The sequence below is a fragment of the Bos grunniens genome, chromosome 1 (assembly GCF_055505025.1).
Source record: "Bos grunniens cultivar Pamir isolate PY7600 chromosome 1, Bosgru_T2T1.0, whole genome shotgun sequence".
Taxonomy (NCBI): domain Eukaryota; kingdom Metazoa; phylum Chordata; class Mammalia; order Artiodactyla; family Bovidae; genus Bos; species Bos grunniens.
Genome location: NC_141165.1, coordinates 7,694,725 through 7,720,222, shown reverse-complemented (window position 1 = coordinate 7,720,222; position 25,498 = coordinate 7,694,725). Strand labels below are relative to the sequence as shown.

The 25,498-nt window shown below is 47.9% G+C and overlaps 1 protein-coding gene and 1 long non-coding RNA gene across 5 annotated transcripts in view; one reads left to right on the top strand and one right to left on the bottom strand.

Moving 5' to 3' along the window:
- LOC147378906 (uncharacterized) overlaps positions 1-13,595 on the top strand; it is a 99,067-nt gene extending 85,472 nt beyond the window's left edge. For 2 of the 4 annotated variants that reach the window (XR_015164576.1, XR_015164593.1), the window contains one exon: positions 12,605-13,595. This is a non-coding gene — a long non-coding RNA (uncharacterized LOC147378906). The remainder of the gene's footprint in view (positions 1-12,604) is intronic. The other 2 variants (XR_015164617.1, XR_015164536.1) reach the window with 2 other exon arrangements.
- Positions 1-25,498, bottom strand: part of KCNJ6 (potassium inwardly rectifying channel subfamily J member 6) — a 325,736-nt gene that overhangs the window by 51,430 nt on the left and 248,808 nt on the right. The window lies entirely within an intron of this gene.

Sequence of the window (25,498 nt, the reverse complement as noted above, 5' to 3'; positions counted from 1 at the left end):
CTCATCACAGCCTGTGACCTTGGGCCAATCAGCCAGGGCCCTGGAGAGCAACTGATGATGTGGATTTCCAAGGGGCGCCCGCAGGAAGGGGAACTCAGCGTGCGTGCCGATGCTGTCACTGCTGGTCTCATTGGACTGCCGCCAAGGGTCTGCCCCTTCCGGTCTTTAACGGGGCTGACTCTCTGACTTGCACCTCTCCTGACTCCCTAGCATGTTTCAGCTCCTTCCCCACAACACCAGAGTTCTCAGACCTCAGGGATCTCCAAGGATGCTCACTGTCTGACCCACAGAGCAGTTCATCAGCCAGCTCCAGGCACCGTGGGGCTGCCATTGACATCGATGACGGCTCATTGTATAAGTTGGTTTGGTGGGGGCCAGTCTGTGCCCAGATAATGTGGTCAAGCAATATTCTGGATTATATGTGAGGGTGTTTCTGGATAAGGTTCATACCTGAATGATTGAACTAGATATAACAGAATGCCCTTCATGATGTGGGGAGCTCATGCAATTAAAGGTTTGAACAGAACCAAAGGGTGGAGAAGGAGATCCTCTCAGACTGAAACCAACATAAGAACTCTCCTATGATTAGTGATTGTCTTCCCGCTGGGTCCCTGGTCCTCTCTCTCGGGTCTGGACTTGGATTGGAACCACACTCTTGGTTCTCCTGGGTGTCCAGCTTGCAAACTGTAGATCCCGGGACTTTTCAGCTTCCATAGCTGTGTGAGCCAATCCCTTACAGTAAGTCTCTTTAGCTACCATCTGTTTCTGTGGGTCTATCTGTGAGCTATTATCTATCTATCCACCCATGTGTCATAAAGAAGGCCGAGCATCAAAGAATTGATGCTTTCGAACTGCTGTGCTGGAGAAAACTCTTGAGAGTCTCTTGGACAGCAAGGAGATCAAACCAGTCCATCCTAAAGGAAATCAACCCTGACTATTCACTGGAAGGAGTGCTGCTGAAGCTGAAGCTCCAGTACCTTGGCCACCTGATTCGAAGAGCTGACTCATTGAAAAAGACCCTGATGCTGGGAAAGACTGAAGGCAGAAGGAGAAGAGGACGATAGAATATAAGATGGTTGGATAGCATGACCAACTCAATGGACATGAATCAAAGGAAACTCAGGGAGATAGTGGAGGACAGAGGAGCCTGGTGTGCTGCAGTCCATGGGGTAGCACAGAGTCGGACACGACTGAGCGACGGAACTGACTGACCCTGTTGGTTCTGCTTCTCTGGAGGGCCCAGACTAATACACACGCTACACAGAACACTGCAACCAGCATCTCCATCACCCTTCAGAGCTTCTTTAACCCACACCTCTGGAGCCTCAGGGCTCACTGAAGAGTCCCTTCTCCAGAGCAGGCAGCATTTGCTGTTTCCAGCAGATCTTGTGTTTCTGCAAAGCTTCCCACCAAGAACACTCAACTGAGGATCTTGTCGGCTGTGCACCTAGAGCTGACTGCAAGATTCCCAAGTGACCTCAAGAAATCTGTCTGATGCCTGTCGAGGCCTAAATAGCTTAGTCCCATGGAAATAAGAATGCCAAGGCTGAGCTTTCCTCTTGTCTCGCTAAGTCTCCAGGGGTTGAGAGTTTTCAGTCCTTGACTTTTCCTAGGAATTTTCATTTGATGCAACGACTTGAAATTCTCAAACGAGGGGAGGAAATTCCCCAGGTGTCGACAGGTACAATGTGATCTGAGTGGAGGATGATCCAGAAATAGCCAGATAGTAATTTGGTAACTTCCAAAGTGGCTCAGTGGTAAAGAATCCTCCTGCCAATGCAGGAGATGCAAGAGACAAGGGATCGATCCATGGGTCTGGAAGATCCCCTGGAGGAGGGCATGAAGACCCACTCCAGTGTTCTTGCCTGGAGAATATCATGGACAGAGGAGCCTGGTGGGCTACAGTCTATGGGGTCCCAAAGAATCAGACACGACTTAGTGATTGAGCACAATTTGATAACCGTCCATGTTTCTCTGATTGAATTCTTCTCTTCATCTTCTGCGGATAGTTCCTATGTTGGTTTCAGTCTGAGAGGAGAGTGACAGGTACTCATTGGTGAATTATCAGTGAATAGCACAGGATTCTGCACTGTCCCGAGCAGAATAGAAACCTGTAATTTGATCAGGAGCTTCTGACAGGTGCATGCCTAAGCCTGCTGTCTTCACCCTGATCCGTCCCCCAAGGGCTTGCTTCCTCAGGAATGTCTGCACTCAGTCGGATTCTTCACAACCTTTAGTGATGTCAAAAGGAAAACCAGGAGCAATGTTATCTCATCTTGTTGCTTCAACTTTCTCTTTGTGAATGTATATGTGGCTGGTGAATTATGCTAGTGAAGTCAGTTGGTGACAAAAAAATAAGAAAAAAAAGAGAAGGTGAAGATGGTGTTTTCTGGAAAGTCAAGGCTCCAGGCAGACATCCTGGCCAACTGAGACCAGCGTCCTTGGAGCTCCTGTGTGATCGGAGGTCAGGGCGTGCCCTGCGAGTCTCGGATGGCTGTTGAAGGGCACAGGTACCTGCTGCTCTATTTCTTTATTTAGGGGAAAGAGGTCTGGTATGCCCACATGTTGGGGAGCTGACTGGGGCCTGGTGCTTTTCTATCTTGTTAGTTTCTTTATTCCACAAATAGTGTGTGTTTAGATGGTCTCCGAGGAGACAGCAGAATGTGAGGGATTATTTGGAGGGATGGTGTGTTCGTTTCCCATGTCTGTCATCACAAATCACCGTAAACTGGGTGGCAACATAAATTGATTCTCTTGCAGATCTGGAGGCCAGAAGTCTGAAATCAAGGTGTCAGCAGGGCTGAACTCCCTCTGAAGGCTCTAGGGGAAGATCCTTCCTACCTCTTCCAGCCTCGGGAGCCTCCAGGAGTCCCTTGGCTTGTGGCTGCCTCACTCCCATCTCTGTCTCCATCTTCACGCGGCCTTTTCCTCTGGGTCTGTGTTCTCTTCTCCTCTCTCGTAAGGACACTCGTCATAGGATTTAGAGACCACCTGGGCAATCCAAGATGACCTCATCTTGAAATTCTTAGCTTTCTTACATCTTTGGAGATGGTTTTTCTAATAAGGTCACATCCAAAGGTACTGGGGCTTAGGGCGTATAAGCATCTTTCAGGGGTGGGGTCACCATTCAACCCCTTACAGGTGGCTTGGCGCCTCAAGCGGTGACCATAGTGGTCTTCTGTTGACTCGAGGATGCTGAAAAGGCTCCATCTATCTCTGCAGCTTGCTGGGAAGGGGCTGCAACCCCAGTGGCTTTCAGGAGCTCTGAGCAGTGGGAGCAAATGCCGGGATGCTTCTGGAAGCAGCCCTTGGGGATGGTCAAGCCAGACTGCCCACATCCAGGCTTGCCTTTCCAAGTAGATCCTGCTTGCTCCCACCCACTGCTTCTCATCTCTGGGGAACATCCCTGGAAACGTGTGTCCTCTGAATCATACGGCCATCCTTTTCCCATTATCGTTTTTTCAGCTGCGTGTTCCCAGAGGGAGGAAATCAGCTACAAGCCATGCCCCCACCCCACTCCCCAATCCACATACAAGCATGAAGCAACAAGAAGAAAAGCTGTATTTGCCCAAAACAAGGGAGCCAGTGTCACAAAGGTGGCTTCCCTGGTGACAGACGTGGCTGCAGAGGCCAGCCAGTGCCACTTGGTTGTTGAGAAGCCCCCATTCCTGGAGGGATGTTTCACGGCTCTTGCTTTTTAAAAAACAGCATTTACAGAGAGCAGCTTTGAATAAATCCTTCCTTCCTCAGGGTTCCCCGAAAGGATCATCCTTTTCCTCCCATCACCTCCCCCCCACTCCTTCGCTCAGTCTATTGGCTTTTCTGCCGTTTCACGAGCACATTGCGGATAATACTTCTTAGCTGCGGAACCTTGGATGCACGGTCCCTGCAAGGGTGGGGATGGCCTGTTTGCCCGGCTCAGCGTGTTTGCTCGTTTGCAGGAAGAGGGAAGGCAGGCCCAGAGCCTGGTGGGGTCAGAGGAGAGGGGCAGGGAGGCAGCCAAGGCCAGGGCAGGAGCGGGCAGAGCTCTGCTGGGGGCTGAGAGCGGCCGGGCTTGGGAAAGGCTGCTCAGCACATTTGGCGGCTGGTCTGGACCTGGGATAGGGGCGTGTTCTTTGCTGATGTGCTGCGGGGGAAGGAGCCACTGCCTGGGTGGGCAAACAGTGTGGGGCTGGCGGAGGGGGGGGTAGGGAGAACCAGGCCCCGGGGCACAGCTCCCCGAGGGCCTGAGATGGCCAGTGATCACGTCTGTGGGAGGCTGACGTGCACAAATGGGAGATGTTCCCCATCGAAGCTTCTCCCACAGTGAACCAGCTGGTCTCCAGTCTTAATAAGAAGTTAAGACTCTTCCTCTTATGATTGTCTTGGTTTGCCGGGGCTGCCGTAAGAGAGTCCTTCAGACTGGGGGCTTCAGCAGTGTAGAGCTGCGTCTCACAGGTCTGGAGTCGGACATCGAGGTGACCTCAGCTGCGTTTCCTCTGAGGGTGGTGATGCCGGGTCTGTTCCAGGCCCCTGTCCTGGCTTCTGGGGGCTTGTTACGATCACTGGTGAGCCTTGGCTCCGAAATGCACCACCCCGGTCTCTGCCATCTTCTACCTGTGCCTTTCTTCCTGAGCCCCCGTCTGTGCCCAAATTTACCTTCTTATAAGGACAGCAGGTTTGTCCTCTAGGCTCAGGGTCGGCAGTCCTTTAGGGTCAGGGTCCACCTGATTCTAGCATGAGCTCATCCTAACTGATTACATCCACAATGACCCTATTTCCAAACAAGCACGCATCCTTAGGTTCTGGGGGCCAGGATGTCACCATCTGAATTTTGGGGGGATATAGTTTAACAGTAATAATTATAAAAAGTCATGTTGGCATAAGCAGCTTAAGAGGCCTTGGACTGACATTTGAAACTATTACTGTAACCCACAGATTAGGAATATTTACTATTGACTTGTGTGTTTTTTTTTTTTCCCGAAGAGGGTCAGGCAAAACTACATGGTTCAAAGCTGTGTGTGTGTGTGTGTGCGTATGTGTGCATGCTCAGTCACGTCCAACTCTTTTGTGACCTCATGGCGTGTAGCCCGCCATGGTCGTCTGTCCATGGAATTGTCCAGGCAAGAATACTGGAGTGGGTTGCCATTTCTTTCTCCAGGGGATCTTCCGACTCAGGGACCAGATCCGGGTCTCCTACCTCACAGGCAGATTCTTTACCCCTGAGCCACCTGCAAAGCCGATGAGCACTCAGAGCAGCAGAGAGAAAAGTGGATTATTCAGAGGAGAGTGTTAGGACAATTAGCTGGTCATTTGGAGCAAAATGCAAGCTGGCTTTCCAGCGGAGTCCAGCTGGAAAGTCCAAGATCTCAGTCTAAAAGGGAAACTGTTAAAAGGACTGTAAGAAAGCAAAGCAGGGTTGTTTCATGTTAATAACAAAAGAACAGGGAAGGCCTAGTCTTCTGTTATGCTTCCCTGGTGGCTCAGTGGTAAAGAATCTGCCTGTCAGTGCAGGAGACACGGGTTTGATCCCTGGTCGGGGAGGATCCCCTGGAGGAGGAAATGGCAACCCACACCAGTATTCTTGCCTGGAGAATCCCATGGATCGAGGAGCCCGGCGGGCTCTAGTCTTTGAGGTCCCAAAGATTCGGACATGGCCGAGCAACTAAACAACACTTATTCTTATATTACTAAACCCTAAACACACCTATGACATAAAACTGAGATCTCATAAAGAAAAACACTGATAAGCTTTACTACATAAAATATAAATATTATAAAAATATTCAGGCTAAAAATAAAAAAAATAAAAGTACTGTTAGCAAAGAAAGTCACGAGGCAAAGGGCAGATTGTGAAAAATGTGTATGTGCACAGCATGTAACTGCGAAGGGCTAATGTTCTTTATATGAAACAAGCCTTTCCAAGCCAATAAGAAGAAGCTAAAAATGCATTTGGAAAACTGGGCAGAGGGCAGAAAAATTAGCAGCAATAAATGCATTAAAACATGCTCAACACCCCTCTAAGAAACACAGATGATGCCTGGTTTCCACCTATCCTGCTGGTAAAGATCAGTGAGTTCTTATATCCAGCGAGGGTGAAGGTACCTTTCCAAAGGCACCCGCCCCTCTGGAGGAAGGTTGGTAGTCGACACAACCTCCAGAGGGCAATTTGGCAGCGTCTTTAAAAGCGAAATACCCATACCCTCTTTTGTCCCATCAATCTCACTTCTAATAATCTATTTTATGGAAGTCAAAGAGTTTCCTTGCAGTGCTGTTCATAACAGAAAAAATGTCGGATGCTACCTAAATATTGATCAACAGAGGACTAGCTCTATAAATGATCGCACATCCATAAAACGGACTCTTATTTTGTCGTTTAAAAGAACACATGAATGCATACATAGATTACATTTTGAAAAAGCAACTAACCAGGGGCAAAAACCATATACTTCCATCTGTGTAACAAAATATAAATATGTATTAACGCACGTGGACATATGCTTGAATAAGTATGGAACATTTCTGGAAGGCGTACAACTGGCTGAGTATGCCTGGCTCTTGGCAGAGGCAACGGAAAGGGAAGGAGATGTCCTGTTCATCATATATTCTTTGATGCTATTGGAACTTCTTACCACGTGTGACTATGACTTGTAATGTAAAAAGATCGAAATTAAAATGAAAAAAAACAAAACGAGGAACCAGACACTGATCCTTCCCTGGCGATAAAATGATTTTGCTCTGGGCAACTCTTATGTGCACACAGCTGGGGACACTGACAGGCAACATTTAATTGCTTTAGATGGAAGCAAAGAAAGAAAGAGATTCATCAGCTTAATCAAACTGGCAGTGTAGGCGGGGGATTAGGGTGTCTGTGGTCTGGCAGGGCAAGAGTTCCTGTGATTTAACAAACAGGCCCTGAATCAGGCGTTTCGACCTCCGCACACCCTCCCCGTTTCAAGTTAGATGCTCCCGGGACTCAAGGGGCTTCCCTGATGGCTCAGTGGTAAAGAATTCGCCTGCCAAGGCAGGAGACACAGGAGACTTGGGTTCGATCCCTGGGTGGGGAAGGTCCCCTAGAGGAGGACATGGCAACCTGCTCCAGAATTCCTTCCTGGGAAATCCCACGGACAGAGGATTCTGGAGGGCTACAGTCCCCAGGGTCGCGAAGGGTCGGACACGACTGAGAGACAGCACATGTGGGGAAACAGGATTAGACAGGAGCCTCCGTCTTGGTTCTCTGGCCCCCAACTTCTGGGCACCCAGATGCTGGGACACAGCTGCTGTGGGGAGCGAGGGGTGAGTGTGGAAATGAATGGCGGGGAGCAGTGGCTGAACCTTGGCAGAACCTGGAGCACATGTCCTTCTGAGAGGCCAGCAAAGCCATGCTCCTGAGAACACTCGGCCAGATGAAAGAGGAGAAGGAGACCTCCAGCAGGCTGGTCCCCTGGTCCACGCCGTTTTCTTCCAGGAAGTACTTAATACCGCCAGAGGGCAGGGTACCTTCTAGGACATGGGGGGTGGGTGATGCATGGGATGGAGGGCATTGTCCAGGCCCTTGGAAGTGCTTCAGGGGCTGGCTTGCATGAGAACGGTGTGCATCGTCCTGGGGACAGGCTGGGGTGGGGCCCTGGAAGGCTCACACCCAGCTGGGGTACCAGCTGCCGCCTCCTCCCCACAGGATTATGCCCTGCGGGGTGGATATTCCAGGGTGACTGAGGTTTTCCCCTGTAAGCGGCAATGGAAATGAACAAACGCTTTTAGGTTGAAGCCACACGTCATTCTCTAGTGTGGCCAACACTGCCCTTTGTTTTCAAGCAAGACGAAGCTGGGCATCATCCCAGTGTGTTCTCGTGTCCCCAGGGCAGTCTGACGGAAACCTCAACTCCTCAACTGCTCTTCAGTGCAGACCTGACCTCGGGAGACTGGAAGCCGGAGGAACGTGGGCTTCTTTCCCAAATAGCTCCCTAAGGCGGCTCTCTGGGCTCTTTTTCTTTGATGTGTGGATCCGGGCTTCCCTCACTCGCTGCTTTCCATCAGCCAGCTGTTTTGCAAACCCGTGTCCTGCCTTTATTTACTGCTTCTGTTTCTGGTCTGGGAACCCAGTCAACCCACCTTCTTAGGATTTCTGATTAGAAAAAAGAAAGAAACAGGCCCTTGCATATCTTCATGTCAGCCTCAGTGCCTGTGCTAAAATGCGAGTCTGCGTGATCAGTTATTTCCGACTCTGTGCGACCCTGTGGACTGTAGCCCACCAGGCTCTTCTGTCCATGGAATTCTCCAGGCAAGAATACTGCAGTGGGTTGCCAGTTCCTCCTCCCGGGGATCTTCCCGACCTAGAGATCAAACCCATATCTCCTGTGTCTCCATGGGAAGCCTCTGTGTTAAAATGCTCCAGGTTTAATGAGTGGACACTCTGACCTCTTTTGTGGTTTCATTTCTACCTCACTTTTGGGTTCTTAGTTGGATTCTGGAATCTAGATGGATCAAATTGCCAGATAAATAAGTGTCAGATGATTAAAAACATTTTTTTTTAGTGCTATTTGATCTTATTAATTCTGGATGATTTAAATTCTGTGGTTCTTCTTCATTGAGTCCTACTGTCTAAGACGGAAGGCAGCCCTCTGGTCTGACCTGGTTCAGGTATGGAACCCCTGATGAGAAACAGACAGCTCTCCATCTTTAGTTTAGCTCATATTTTTGGTGATGGCTTGGCAGACAAGAGTTTTTTATGTTCCCTCTATAGAGATAGTTTTAGAACTAATGTGTTCTAAAATTACCTGGATTATATGTGATGGAATTCCCAGCTCATTTGGCTAAGGTTCATCCTAAGAATCACCAGCTAATAAGGAGGAGGCATGCTTTTTCTAACTTGACATTTTCAGGAGTTTGAACCATCTGTCATTTCACAGGTGAGGAGAACCTCTGAGCACTAGAGAGATGCCAAGATTTAAAAAAAGCAGACTTTTTTTTTCTCTATTGTCTGCAATACTTCAGATTCTATGCTAAGTGCTTTTATGGAATCTCAGTTTGCAATCATCAGAATCAAGCCAAGGAGGTTATTCTCCTCTCTCATCAGATTCAGGAACTGGGGGTCTGACTGAATCAGATATCTTGGTCGAGGACAGGGCAGGGTCAAGATGTGAACATATTTTCTGATTGCGAGAGACCACAGCTGTCCCTGGTGGAGTTCACCCTCTTGGTCAGCCTAACGCAGGGTGAAACATAACCCACTGCTGGTGCCAAAGGCTCTCCCTGACCTGCCTTTAGGAGGTTCCTCTGAGTCCTCTCTCCGGTGAGGCCTTGACCCTTGGACTTCCCTCTCTGTATTGCCCAATTTTAGCCAAACGTCCTCCTAAGCTGGGTTAGCCAGAACACCATCCTCTTCCGTATCCTTTCGCCTCCGGTACCCGAGCTGCTTCTTGGTCCTCACCACTCCCTAGCTGACCTTTGATCGCCCTGGCCTGCCTTCTGTGAGCGTCCTCTTGGGTTGGATTCATCGGCACGCTCCCTTACCCCGGCTGTTCCCTCTCAGTACTTTTCCATCCTCAGACACCTTCTGTCTCTACCACCTTGGCTGAAAGTCCCTACTGGACCACACTGTGTTTGGAGTGGAGCGCACTTCTATGCGGAGCTTTCTTCCCCCTATTGTGATCGTTCTGATTAAAATCTGCTTTTACTGCTCTCATTACTGCCAGGCGCTAGTTCTTCTTGAACTCTGGCAAGGCTGGTTCTGGGACATCGAATTCTACTGGCCAAACAGGTGGGGGAGAGGGCTGCGGGTCATCAGATAAGATACCCGAGGTTATTCTCTAATGGGACCCGTCTGTACCCATACTTGGCTGGAAACCAGACTTGATTGCTTAGTAAGTATTTTTCTCTTAGCCCTACAGTCTTAGAAAAGGCGTTTAATAGACACAGTGACATTATGGGTGGAAGTATTGGCTAAAATATTAGACCCAAAGAGAGAATGCTATAGGTCAAATAGAGAAATCTTTGAATATATACTGAGCTAATGTAATTCATTTGTAGTCAAGATATCATCAAATATATGCATATAGATTTATATAATGTGTATATATGTTTATATATATATTTATGTACATATAATGAGCATATGTGGGCTTCTCAGGTGGCGCTAGTGGTAAAGAAGCTGCCTGCCAATCTGTGGGGCATATGAGATGCAGGTTTGATCCCTGGATAGGAAAGATCTTCTGGAGGAGGGCATGGCAACCCACTCCAGTATTCTTGCCTGGAGAATCCCATGGAAAGAGGAGCCTGGTGGGCTACAGTCCATGCAATCACAGAGTCGAACATGACTGAGTGACTTAGCATGCAGGCATGTATGCATATGTATAATATATAGCATTACATGTTTCATTATGGTATGTTATATGTTATGTGTTATCATATACACATGGCTTCCGTGGTGGCTCAGCTGGTGAAGAATCCGCCTGCAATGTGGGAGATCTGGGTTTGATCCCTGGGTTGGGAAGACACCCTGGAGAAGGGAAACGTTACCCACTCCAGTATTCTGGCCTGGAGAATTCCATGGACTGTATAGTCCAAGGGGTCGTGAAGAGTGGGACACGACTGAGTGACTGTCACTCTCACTATTGTGTACATATATTCTTTTTTTCCTGGCTGCTTGGCTTGGCATGAAGAATCTTAGTTATCTGACCACGGATTTAACTTGTGGCCCCTGCAGCTGAAGCACAGTCTTAACCACTAGACTTCCAGGAAGGTCCCATATAATATATTCTTTCTGTTTTGATTAATTAATTTTTAACTGGAGGACAACTGCTTTACAAAGTTGTGTCGCTTCTGCTGCTTAACAACATGAATCAGCCGTCACTGTACGTACGTCCCCTCCCTCTTGAACCTCCCTCCCACCTCCCACCCCACCCCAGCCCTCTAGGTTGTCACCAGAGCACTGAGTGGAGATATACACATATTTTTGAGAGGACAGTTAAAGTGAGTGAGACGTCCTGCTTGGGGAAGAACTGTCAGGGTCCCCAGCTTTTAAAAAGTGATCCCTTTCTAGTGGACAGAGTCCAAGTGAGGAAGGCAATGATCTCTCCTACCCTCCACTGCCCATCGTGAGATGAAATCTTGATGAATTTCCTGCCCTGGAGTCACATCAAAATCACAAAATTTCGAAAAGTCTGGAGGGTTAGAAGGGAGAAGGGAGACTGGCAGAGCCGGTAGGCAGAGTGTGCTTGCCTTGGCTCCTCTCTCCCCCTTCCAAGGGGCTCCACCTTGTTCTCCTCTTCCCTTCCAGGGGGCTCAGTGTTCTCGTCCTGTTTGTTATCGAAGCCTCCCAAGAAGGCGGTGTTCAGAAGCCAGGCAGAGTTTTTCAGACCGCTTCTTATCTACCACTTACCCAACCACAGCCCCTGGCTCTTAGAACCCAGGAGGCAGTCACCCCTCCTCCCTTTAAAGAATTAACAGTCTGTTGGTAACACAAGAAAACAGTTGTCACTCAGTGTCAGAACAAGCAACATGTTATGCTGGGCTATTTGTGTTTTGAACCCTGTGTTTGATTGTGAAAGAGGGTTTAATTTCTTGCTTATTTCACCTCTGGCATCAGGAGTTGGTGGGAAGCTTGGGTGACCTGAGAATCCTTTCCCCACACCTTTGGTTCACATTGGGGAAGTACTGGCTCTTCTCTACCACTGAAGCTGCTTTGGGTCCCAAACCAAGAAGCGAAGGTTAAGTCTCTGATGGCCAAGGCACCAGCTTATTCATCATCAATGGGCCCAAGCTGCTGTATCCACAGGGAGCTTAATTTTGGATTGGGGGTTTAGAAAGATGAAAGAAACCCACTGCAATCAACTAGAGACTGTCCTTGTAAAAACCCTTGTCTTCTCTGTGTAGCATTATGTAATTAAAATCAACAAGTAATCAACACATGATATAATTAGTTAAAAATATCCACACATATGAAAATTACCAATTGCTATATTTTTATCATCTTTATGAACTATGTCCAGAGGTTTATCATTTTTCATTTAATTTTTTTTCACATTTTGATGCTTGAACACTGGTTTCCCAGTGACACGGTGGAAGAGAATCCTCCTGCCAATGCAGGAGACGTCAATTCGATCCGTAGGTCAGGAAGATCCCCTGGAGAAGGGAATGGCAACCCACTCCAGTATTCTTGCCTGGAGAATCCCATGGGCAGAGGAGCCTGGGAGGCTACAGTCCATGGGATTACAAAGAGTAGGGCATGACTAAGTGACTGAGCATGCATGCATGCATACTTCTGCTCTGTAGCATATACTTGACTGTAAAATTTCCCGCATTGAATCCTGTTTAAATTTATAAAATTCAAAGACTGTTGACTACAAGACTTTTAATAAATATCTGTGCTCCATGGGGTTAAATTTTTGACTTCAGCCAAAGTCTGCTGGGCAGCTATACCACTTTGCATCTGTAACAGGTGTTGGTAGAATACAAGGTCGTGGTTATGGGAAACTCCAATAATACCCTGTGGATACTTTCCTCAATTCTGGGGACCTGATCACCAAGGATGGCACCTGACTCAGATAATAGCCTATGGCCACAATCCAGGCACAAAGATGAATTAAAAAAGTAAAATCCATAAAGCCCTTCCATTTCCAAACAGGAGATGCGTAAGAAGCAGGCCTAGATCAGAGGACCATATTCCTGGTGCGGTCTCAGCTGACTGCAACGTCAAGCCAAGCTGCCTCTTTGAGGAGGAAGGATGGGGATGGAGGCTGAGAGCCCAGGCTTCCTAGCCCAGGAAACCGGTGCTGGGGGGCTGCTGGCCAGGTAAGGGTGAGAGGTAAGAGAGCCAGGTAAGGGGGTAAGGTAAGAGAGCTCACTGTGCTCTCTAATTCTATACTTTCAACCATTTACCTTCAACGTGAGTGAAGCGTTGGGCTTCCTGGTGGCTCAGTGGTAAAGCATCCACCTGCCAATGCAGGAGACATGGGTTCGATCCTTGGGTCAGGAAGATCCCCAGGAGGCGGAAATGGCAACCCACTCGAGTATTTTTGCCTGAAGAATCCCATGGATAGAGGAGCCTGCTGGGCTACAGTCCATGGGGTTGCAAAGATTCCGACACAATCAAGCGGCTAAACAACAACAGCAAGGAAGAGCTGGGCTGGCGACCTGGGTTCTGACCGCGGCTTTGCGGCCTTCACGGAGCTCGGCAGTGCTTGCCGGAAGCCTGAAAGTCTTGGCCCCCGCTGGGTGAAAGCGCCAGCTGGGCCTGAGGTCTGCAGAACTCTTGGCGGCCCTTTCCTGAGCCTGATTCACAACTCTGCCCCTGGCTGGGATGGCCTCCAGGCACCGTTTCAGCCCCCTGTGCTTTGCTCAGCTTTAGGCACAAGTTGACATCAGTAATAACAGCGTGTGATCAGACCTGGCTGGAGCCGCCTGGCGGGGGTGGAATTGGGAGCGTTACTAGTACACCTGTGTGTGCCTGGAGAGCAGAGTCATTAGAACTCCATGTACCCTGCAGGACCTGTTAAAACAAGGGCACAGACACAAATGCGTTTGTTCATTCAACACGATTTTCGGTCCACCGTGGACCAAAGGCAGCTCTCTTCTGAGATGCTTTGCTACGTGATTAAAAGAAAACTTATCTGCCTTCAGCTACCTGCCCTCTTATTCTAAGCAATTCCTGACTTGGATGGATTCTAACATGCTTTGCTGGTCACTCGGGGTTGGTGGTAATGGAATCTGGTTCTGAACATCGAGAGACACCAGTATTCCCATTGAACTTTTGTGTTTCAACTTCCTCTCCCTTTGAGAAATAAATCAATGCTTTTTTTCCCCTTCTGTTTCAGAATAATTTCCAAGGAGCTGCATAAGGGGTTCAAATTGTGTTTAAAGCTCATTGGTTTACAGGAGACAAAAACAAGTATAATCTCTTCAGCTGTACCAACACCAATTACTTAGTGATTATAAGAATAATGTCTCATCCCTAGCTTCCATTTCTGTAGAAAATTCAGGAAAATGGTGGGGCTGTGGGGGCCAATATGAGCCTTGTCTGGGCTGGGCAGACTATGTTCTCCTGGTTCGGGCAGGACTTTGGGGCCCAGGGGATGAGCACTTCTCTCTCCCTGAAGTAGAGTTTAGACCCTGGCTTTGGAGTGAAGCAGGAAGAGAGGACAGCACTTAAAATTCACTTTCAAAGAGACAGAGGATTGGCAATTTGACATTCTCTAAGACACAGATCTCCCACTGAGACCCGTAATTAGCTGGTGACCTGTCAAGGAAGTATCTGTTTAGCTCAAACTTCTAAAGTCACTTCCCTCAATAAAATGGCTATTTAGTTAAAGTTAGAATAAAAAGGCTGGATTAGATATGTTAAGTTTTAATATAGATGCCAAGAAGGGGTAGCTTTTTATATATCTCTATTTGTGTTGTGAATTCCCACAACAAAAGTGTTTCTGTGAGCAACCTCGTAAGAACGGTCTCATTAGGGACCAGCTACACTCTGTTGATGTTCTGGCTTGTTTTTTATTAAAAAGGACGAATGATCGACAGATGAATGGATGAAGAAGATGTGGTGTACTGCTCGGCCATAAAGAAAATGAAATAATGCCATTTGCAGCAACATGGATTTAACTAGAGATTGTCGTACGAAGGGAAGTAAGTCAGAAAGAGAACAAGTGTCATGTGGTAATATTTGCATGTGGAATCTAAAGTATAACACAAATGAACCTACCTGTGGAACAGAAACAGATTCACTGGACACAGGGAACAGCTTGTGGTTGCCAAGGGAGAGGGGCCGGGGAGGGGTGGGGTGGGAGGCTGGCGTTAGCAGATGTTAACCAACGTATGTAGAATGGATAAACAAAAAAGTCTTACTGTATAGCATAGGCACCGATAGTCAGTATCCTGCGATAAATTATGATGGAAAAAAAATATGAAAAAAGAATGTGTATATGTATGTATGCATTACTACAACTGACTCACTTTGCTGTACAGCAGAAATTAATGCAAAATTGTAAATCAACTATATTTCAATTTAAAAAAGGACTGATGGGTAGGGAGAAATGTTCCTGTGATACTCTCTATGGTGACAGCAGAAAATAACACTAATCCAGTTTGGAAATCTGCCAGATCAGCTATTGAAATGTGATAATATCTCCTTCTGGCGTTGATGCTGCCAAGAGCTGTCACAGGTATTCTCAGGCAGTGTGCCAGCAACGACTAGCTCAGTAATATCTAAGCAGCGGTATACACCCTGTGGTCTCTTGATGAATGTTACTGCTTGGGGGATGGTGCGTCAGATGCCTCTTCTACAAGGGGGGCGGGCCCAGGGGTGTGCCTGAGCTGGAGGAGGAAGGAGCATGTGCGTGTGGGCTGTGATTTGTGAGTAAGCAAGGCTGTATCCTGGGTGACGGCTTGGAACTGACAGCTATGTCCACGCAGCCATGGGCTGGAAGTGGGTGTGAGTCCAGGTGGGCTGAGCGGTTCTGGGGCAGAACGGGAGAGGCCCGGGCAGCCCCCTGCAGGGGCCAGGAGGTGTGCACGGGTCCATGGGTGTCCCTGCAGGGCAGACATTCTTGCCCCGAGAACCCGAGCCTCTCGGTCAGTTGTCAGTAGAAGCGATCAGGAGAGGGTGGACCACAGAGTCCAGTTGATCATTCCAAACTGATGGATGACTTGGGAAGAAAAGCAGAAACCTCACTGCATGAACTGAAACAGAGCTCCTGAAGCTACAGATGAGCCCAGCTGCAGCGCCAACCGCACCTTCCTGGGAGAGGGTCTTGGAAGATGGACGTCAGAGAAGGTTCGGAAGGGAGGAAGCTCCAAGCTGGGGTGTGGATGTGACGTGCCCAGGACCTCAGCCACATACCCTCAGGCTTCCCCTTCTGAGAAGAGGCTGGCTGTCCCCCTGTGTATTTACACTGGTGGTTCTCACCTGGGCAGGTGACAGAATCTTCACTCAGACCCAGGACCTCCCCACACCCACGGCCCTTTCAACAACAATGAGCTCACATTCTAACAGAGAAAGAAGGGGTGTGGGCAGCTCTGGGCAAGGGACAGTGGGGCGCTTTAGGATTTTTCTCCACTGTTTGGTTGTAGAATAATGAGCCAAGTTTTAGTGGTGTTGTTTATATAATTTTAGATAGAGGGGGCTTCCCAGGTGGAGCAGCGGTAAAGAAATCCACCTGCCACTGCAGGAGACGTAGAAGATTCAGGTTTGATTCCCAGGTTGGGAAGATCCCCTGGAGGAGGGCCTGGCAGCCCCCTGCAGTATTCTTGCCTGGAGAATCCCATGGACAGAGGAGCCTGGTGGGCTACAGTCCACGGGGTGGCAAGAGCTGGGCACGACTGAGCACAGTTTCAGATAGAGCACAGGCAATCGAGTCGCAGGTGTGGCAGGGCTGTGGGCTAGGTGTCACAGCAGTGAAGGCTGCAGACTCCTAGCAACGATGCTCACACCGTGTCCTCATGGTTCACAAGGACAGACGTGGTTTACATGGTGTTACAGTCAGCTCTGTCCCCTCCCTCCAAGTTCATGGTGAAGCCCCAGCGTGGAGGGGCCTACTGTCGGAGGTAGGGCCTAGTCAGAGGTGCCTGTGTGCTCAGTCGCTTCAGTCGTGTCCGACTCTTTGCAACCCCATGGACCATAGCCTACCGGGCTCCTCCATCCATGGGATTCTCCAGGCAAAAATACTGGAGTGGATAGCCGTTCCCTTCTCCAGGGATCGAACCCAGGTCTCCCACATGGCAGGCGGGCTCTTTACCGTCTGAGCCGCCAGGGAAGCCTGTAGAATCGGTGTCTTTTTAGAAGAGGAAATGCGGTCTGTCTTCCAGCATGAAGGAGAAAGGCCTCGTGAGGGCACCAGGAGAAGGTGGCCATCTGCAAACCGGGAGGAGCCTGCTCACCAGAAACCGCATCCGCCACCACCACCTCCTCCATCTGGGACTTCCAGCCTCCGTGACTGAGAGGAAACAAGTGTCTGCTGTGCAAGCTGCGTAGTCTGTGTTATTTCTAATGGCAGCCCCACACGACTAATACAAGTAGCCTAGATATCCATAGCAACCGTCAGGATGGGGTTGGGGGAGCCGATGCTAGGAAGCGAAAGCTCGCTAGGATCGGGTCATAAAAAGCACCATGAATGAGAGACTGTGCAAACGCACACCCCAAGGAGGTGCAGCCTCGCTACAGGCACCGAAGATTTGGTTCCAGGCACTATTGTGACCACAAGGGAGAGGCTGCAGACTATACAGACCACACAGAGTTTATAGTGTCCATCATGTACAAGGAAATCAATTTCTAGGCAAAATCCAACTACTCTTAGCGCTGTGATGTGAAGAAATGTCTCCTGAGTTTGTAACAAGCTGGTGGGCCTGTGACCCTGTAGTCAGTACTGTCTTCTAGGAGACACAGGGTCCCTTTCACCAGGCTGATTTTACTTCTTGCAGCTCAGTAAAAACCTTCAGCAGTGGGCTTCTAAGTCCAGAGTAATTCTCTTCTAAGTCTAGCAGTGAGCCTCTGAGTCTTCTCTGAGCTTCTCATGCTCAGCCGTGTCTGGCTCTTTGTGACCCCATGGACTGTAGCCCACCAGGCTCTTCTGTCCTGGAATTCTCCAGGCAAGAATACTGGAGTGGGTATCCATTCCCTTCTCCAGGGGATCTTCCCAACTCAGGGACTGAACCCAAGTCTCCTGCATTGCAGGCAGATTCTTTACTGTGTGAGCCACCAGGAAAGCCCTCTGCTTTTCCGGTAGGTGCAAAAGCTGGCTTGTAGACCTTCTGGAAGAATGTGGAGTCTGTATGAGGTAGGTAGGCCTTCCCAGATGGATCACACCAGACCAACTTTCTGATAAGTAATGGAGGAGATGAGCTTGAGATTTCTCCCTGATATGTTTCTGGAGGGCAGTGCTTCTGAACTTGTAGTTTAATTCAGATACATACAATGAGCAGTCAGTGGTACTGGGATAGAACTGACCTTCTCCTTTGTAATAGGAGGAGGCTAATGCTTTTGAACTGTGGTGCTGGAGAAGACTCTTGAGAGTCCCTTGGACTGCAAGGAGATCCAACCAGTCCATTCTGAAGGAGATCAGTCCTGGGTGTTCTTTGGAAGGAATGATGCTAAAGCTGAAGCTCCAGTACTTTGGCCACCTCATGTGAAGGGTTGACTCATTGGAAAAGACTCTGATGATGGGAGGGATTGGGGGCAGGAGGAGAAGGGGATGACAGAGGATGAGATGGCTGGATTGCATCACTGACTCGATGGATGTGAGTTTGAGTGAACTCCGGGAGTTGGTGATGGACAGGGAGGCCTGGTTGCAAAGAGTCGGACATAACTGAGCGACTGAACTGAACTGAACTGAATATGGATATCTTCTTCACACCTAGTGCCCAAGTCTTGGTTGCTAAAGATCATTCTGTACTAAAATGAGTGAAAAAAATCTTTTGATAAATGTCTGATTGTATAGTAGGGACTGGAAAATTACAATGTCAGTCTGGAACATCTGTTTTGTGCTGTAAAGGAAAAAAGCACAGAAAAGGATGGGGAGATATTCAAAGGGTAAGATGCCTGCCTGTAGGAGGTCCCATTGATTAAATCCCTAATACTTGGAGCATCACATAAGTAACAGTCACGTAAGTCACATAGTAACTGTAGAAGCAGATAAAAGTCCATTGGATAAAATAAAATTCAGTGAGTCTATCCTGATACAGATGATAAGTAAGTAATACAGGGAGAAAAGCTTTCTCACTGAAAGTCAACATCTAAATGTAGAAAGAATCATGGAGTTAGAAAACTGCAATTAGAAAACTGCAATTTGGTAACCATCTGAGTGGGCTTCCCAGGTGGCTCAGTGGTAAAGAATCTGCCTGCCAAGCAGATGTCAGTTCAAGCCCTGACTGGGGATGATCCCTGGAGAAGAAAATAACAACCTATTCTAGTACTCTTGCCTGGGAAATCCCTTGGACACAAGGAGTCTGGTGGGGTACACTGCATGGAGTTGCAAAAGAGCTGGAGATGACTTAGTGTCTGAACAACAACAACCCTTCTAATAATAGTTGTTTCAGGTAAGAATCATCCATGGATACTAAAATGACAGTTTGCAGGAAGAATAGGATATTTACTTGGTCTCAAAGTGTCTATCTACAAGATACTATTTACGAAGTTAACACCTGAGTTGGGGAAAACCAGCATCAGGTACCTCCCTCTATGATGTACAGAGAACCACACAGCTTCACTTCTGTTATATTCTTGTCAAAAACACAAAACCTGAGTCTAACCGTGGGAAAAATCCATGCGGAGGGAGGGGCAGTCTACAAAACTAAGTGGCCTCTGCTCTTCAAAAAAGTCAACGTCCTGAGAGTTAAAGACAGACAAAAGAGCTCCACTGGGTCATAGGCGATTAAGAGACATGACGACAAAGTATGACCTGGGATTTTCTTTGACAATAAGAAAAATGAGTTGGAAAATTGGCAATATCTGAATCAAGCCTTTAGATTAGATAATACTGCTGCTGCTGCTGCTAAGTCACTTCAGTCGTGTCCGACTCTGTGTGACCCCATAGACAGCAGCCCACCAGGCTCCCCCGTCCCTGGGATTCTCCAGTCAAGAACACTGGAGTGGGTTGACATTTCCTTCTCCAATGCATGAAAGTGAAAAGTGAAAGTGAAGCCGCTCAGTTGTGTCCAACTCTTAGCGACCCCATGCACTACAGCCTATCAGGCTCCTCCATCCACGGGATTTTCCAGGCAAGAGTACTGGAGTGGGGTGCCATTGCCTTCTCTGAGATTAGATAACAACCTTATATCAATATCGACCTTCTGATTTTGATGGTTATACGGTGGTTCTGTAAGACTGTCTTCACATTTACAAAATATGGGGTGAAGTGGTACTGTGTCTACAGTTCACTTTCAAGTGACTTTTAAAAACCACAAATGCATATACATGTACACACACACGTATCTATGTTGACACCTGTATGTAGATCTAGAGAGGATGATGCAGCAAATGCGGTGAAATGTGGAAGATGGTTCTACTGCCCCTGACTCGTCATCAGCTAAGAGGATCACTGTAAAGATCTGAACCAGGTAAGCGACGTTGAACATCTGTAACTGAACTGAACTGGCTCTGGTCCCAACACTGTCAAATTGTTAACAAAGAACCCTTGGCACATTTGGGATCTGTAGAGGGGCTCAGGAGGTCCCTGAGCTGTCCCCACCATGTGCTCTGGTCTATTGTGCTCAGCATGGCCAAGGAGACCAGGGAGAGAGAAGACGAGAAGGTTAAGGTCCTACCACTATGCGGCTTAGAGTCCCCTTGACAATGACACTTGGACAAGTAGGAGACAGTAGCCGTGTCTGACTTTTACGACCCCCATGGACATAACTCCCCCAGGCTCTTCTGTCCATGGGCTTCTCCAGGCAGAGAATACTGGAGTACATTGCCATGTCCTTCTCCCGGGAATCTTCCTGACCCAGGGATCGAACCCATGTCTCCTACATTGGAGGCAGATTCCTTACCACCGAGCCACCTGGGAAGCCTAGGGAACAGTACTGGTCCTCGTTAGCAGTGGGAACAAGCGGCAAGCTGCATCACTCAAGGGCCTCATGGAGGAGGGCACTTATCTGATCTTGCAGGGTGTGGAGGACTCAGGTTACTGGGGAAAGGAAGCCAGAGAAAGACAGGGAGAGACAGGGAGTGGAAGTGAACCAGGAGAGACCACGAGGCTTCCACCCATGTGTGTTCAGGTGAAAATTCATCCTAGGGAGAACGATTTTTGTTAAGGCAAGTTCCAGTGTGCTACTGGTTTTCAAGAGTTTGTTACAATTATTCTTATCCAAGATCCTGTGATTAGATAGAAGTACAGCCAATGTACATCTGTGGGTCTTGGTGAAGTCTTCCCATCGACCATGTTTGGTTGAGTTGCTGGGGCTGCATTGACAGCAAGTTGTGTAATGGGAGGCGTTTCCGACAAAGTTATTAAGGACTAAGCCCCGTGGTTGCCTGATGGGGGACAGAGTTGGTCTGTGTGGATGTATAATTCACAGCAAAGGTCGAGTGTCTTGATGGATAATCACTGTACGTTCCACTCAGCCTCCTAAGAAACCAGGGTAGGCGGGGGCAGAGGGAAGTTTGGGCCAAGAAAGGTTCTTTTTGGGTGGAAGGGAGTGTAGGACCTTCAACCTCCAAATGAACTGATGTGAAGAATAAATGTGGGACTTCTCTGGTGATCCAGTGGTTAAGAATCTGCCTGCCGGTGCAGGGGCACAGGTTTGATCCCTGTTCCAGGAATATTCCATGTGCCTGGAGCGACAAAGCCTGTGCACCCAAGCTACTGACATCTGTGTGCCTAGAGCCTGCATCCTTCAAGAGAAGCCACCGCAATGAGAAGCCACACACTGCAGTGGAGAGGAGCCCAATGTGAGATGGAATGTCTTCTGCCATGTCAATAGACAAGGATGTAACAGCCATCAGCCATTTTTGGCCTCCGAGTGTGAATAAGGGGCTCCCAAAAGGAAACACAAAGCCTGTGATCCAACAGATGCTGCCAACCCCTGCAGTGATGGCTGAGGGGCTCGGGAGACTGTGAGAAATCAAAAAGACAGGATGCTGGCCCCAGAGAGCTGAGATGCCTGTGAAAGAGATGACCTCAATAATCTGGGCCTGTTGCATCTTCCCGTACCTACCAGAGCGCTAAATTCCTTAATGTGATATCCATGAAAGTGAAAGTCACTCAGTTGTGTTCTACTCTTTGCAACCTCATTAACTATATGGTCCATGGGATTCTCCAGGCCAGAATACTGGAGTGGGTAGCCTTTCCCTTCTCCAGGGATCTTCCCAACCCAGGGATCGAACCCAGGTCTCTTGCATTGCAGGCGGATTCTTTACCAGCTGAGCCATGAGGGAAGCCCAAGAATACTGGAGTGGATAGCCTATCCCTTCTCCAGGGGATCTTCCCAACCCAGGAATTGAACCAGGGTCTCCTGCATTGCAGGCGGATTCTTTGTCAGCTGAGCTATCAGGGAAACAAAAACTTGATATCTGGTTTTCCTTATTTAATAATAATCTTTGACGTTCCAACTGCGTGCTCCCTTTGTTGCAAACTTGTATCTAGCCTGACTTCTTCTTCTGCCTCCTTGGAGCAGTTTTCTCAGAGCTTCTTGAAATGCTATGTCCTGGGCTTGGAGTCTTAACATTGCCACCAAATAAAACAACTCTCTACTTTCAGGTTGGGACTAAGTTTTTAGTTGACAGCTAGAAAGCCCGAACACAGCAAAGACTCAATGCAGCCCAAAATAAAGAAATACATAAAAATAAAGAAATTTAAAAAAGGATAAAGATTGACATAGAAAACAGACTTACGGTTACCAAAGCGGGAAGGTAGGGGAGGGATGAATTAGGAGTTTGGGATTAATAGAGTCATACTACTACATATGAAATAGATAGCCAACAAGGATCTACTGTACAGCACAAGGAACTATATTCAGTAAATTGTAACCTGAAATGGAAAAGGATCTGAAAAGTAACATATATATCTGAATCACTTTGCTGTATACCCGAAACATTGTATATTGACTATACGTCAATAAAATAAAATTAATAAATAAATATTTTAACTTATAAAAAAGAATAAATGTTGCTGGGAGAATAGCAGTACAACTTTAAGGCAAGAATACTGGAGTGGGTTGCAGGTTCCTTCTCTGGATATCTTCCTGACCTAGGGATCGAACCTGTGTCTCCTGCATTCTTTACCAACTGAGCCACTGGGGAAGCCAACTTTAACTAAGCAGAGTGATTTGCAGCCAAAGAAAAACAGAGCAGGCACAAAAGGGAGCGCCAGTGCAAACCCTCATGAAACAAAGACACTCACATTTTAAAACTTGTTTCCCCTTCAAACCATTATGTTGATAATAGTGCTGTTTCCTGATGACTCTCAGCTTTTGAGCAGAAGTTCAGTTTTTCGCTTGTTCTCCAAGGTCAGGGGCCCTCTGCTCCCTGTTATCATCTCATTCTGGGGGGGATGCTGAGGCAGACAGAAAATGTGCGTGATTTCTCCTCTCCTGGATGGTGGCTGCTTCTCCTCCTCCAGGGAGGTGCCAGGCTTGCTGTTGTAGCACTTGTTAGGTGGCACACACTTGGGTGGGATTCTGGCTGGCAGTGCAAGAGCAGAGCTCCGCTACCCACTGGTCCACCTCCCCATAAAAAAAATGCTCTCTTAATATGCATTATTCCATTTTGCATTGTAATTTGTTTTTATGCCCAGTCCCATGGCCTAGAGCTGAAAGTGGTTTTGACATTTTTAAATGGTTGGAAAAAACCCCAGAGGAGAGTAATATTTTATGACATGTGAAAATTATGTGTTCATAAATAAAATCTTACTGGGACATGGCCACGCTCCTCTGAAAATGTATTGCCCATGGCTGCTTGTATGCTACAGCAGCAGAGTCGAGTCACTGTGACAGAGACATCACAGAGTCTGAAATATGTACTACCTGGCCCTTCACAGAAAACATTCTGCCGACCTCTGCTCTAAAATGTGAGTTCCCTAAGGGCAGGACTGTGTTTGTCTAACTTTGCACAATGCCTAGCACATGGAAGTTTCTGGAAAATCCTTGCCTGCAGACTGGGTACTCGTCAGCTTCAGACACTTTGCCTGTTGAGTTTTTACCTCCAGAAAGCCTTCCTAGGAGGCTTCAGAGGTGGGCTGGGGGGTCCTGAGTCAGCACCTACCCTTGTCTTTCATCACTGGAGTGTTGTTTTTGTTTAGTCGGTCAGTCATGTCCAACTCTTTGAGACCCCAAGGATTGTAGCACACCAGCTTCCCTGTCTTTCACTCTCTCCCGGAATTTGCTCAAACTCATGTCCATTGAGTTGGTGCATCCAACCATCTCGTCCTCTCTCACCTCCTTCTCCTCCTGCCCTCAATCTTTCCCAGCATCAGGGTCTTTTCCAATGAGTTGGCTCTTTGTATCAGGTGGCCAACATATTGGAGCTTCACTGCAGTGGGTGTGGTTCATATGGAGAGACTCCTTATTCATTTCTGGATTAGCAGTTTGGGTAAAGGGGTCTTTTCTTCCCATGTATTGCTCTTCTGAGGTATCTGCTTGGTCCTTGGCAGAGGGGAGGAGATTGGCGAGCAGAACCAGACAGCATGGGAGGGAAATAGCTATGTGTGGGATGAAGGGGAATGAAAGCCACGAGGAGGTCCTGCCTGTTGTCCCCGCTGAGCCTCTGGTGGACTAGACCTGCTTAGAGAAGGGGCACAGGGATATATTTACCTGGCAGAGCCTGCTGTGTGGTTTGAGATCAAATTCTAGAACAAGTTTGCCTTTTGGATCTCTGCTTTAAACTATCTGCGTATACATATTGGATGGAATTTATTAGGTTCTGGGTGAATATTGGCTGGTGGAAGGATCTTGTAGAATAAACACTCTTTTAATAAAATGTGTCTTTAATTTTAACAGCCTCATAGGGAAAGCAGATATAGCCCTTGGCTCTCAGTAGAGTTGAGAGAGCATGGTGCCAGGTGAAAAGGAAATGCTTCAGAGAGTCTAAGGCACCTTCAGAAGGGGCAGACCTTGCTTTGACAAAGACACTGGTGCATTCACTCTTTTTACTGAGCAGCTACCACATGGCAGATTGTGCTAGTTGTTGGGGATAGGAAAAAAAAAGAGCATAATATTTATCCTCAAAAATGTAGAGTCTTCTGGGGACACCTAGCCATGTGATCAGTCACCCATAATGCAGTCAGACATGATGGAAGTTTGTAGAAATACTGGGGAGGCAGAGATGGGGAATGCCTGAGTTTGCTAAGCAGTCAGGAAGGTTTCACAGCGGGCAATGTTTGCAGGGACTTTCAGTGGGTAGGTAAGGGGTTACTGGGGAGGTAAATGGAGGAGGATATTCCAGGCAGAGATAATGTCATAGCATGTGTGCAGAGGCAAAATAACCCATGTTGTATTCAGGAATTCAGCTCATGTGGGTACTGGGGCAAGTGACAGGTCTCCTGGACAGGAGGCATGACTGTGACAATCAAAGGAGATTGGACTTGATTCTTTAGCTACTCAGAAGCTACTGAGAATGTTTGAGCTGGGAGAGGGGGAAGGTGGGATTTGTAAGTTACAAAGTTTATTCTGCTAATTATAAGGAGTGAAACTGCTGACATGAGAGTCTACACTTAGAGAAGCTGGCTAAGATGCTGGAGAGGAGAGGACGTTTGGATACTAGACACAGGTCAAAGATGGAATGGATGAATTCAGCCAGGACTGCCACATATGGTGGTGGAGGTTGCACACTGCACAACTCACTACACCTAAGGGGTACAGATATAGTGACATATTTATGACATGTATTTCCCAGCAGATGGCAGTAGAGTTGAGGACAGATTGTGTTTTCCTCATTTGCACGAAGGAGTCCAGTTGTCCAGGGTTTGGGGAAATGGATGGGAGTGAGAAGACTGCAGCTCCCCAGGTGGGGAGAGATGGCGAGAGCACAAGATGATAGCCAGGTTTCTGACCTGGGCAACTTGGAGACCAGAGGTTCCATTCGTCAAAGGGTGGA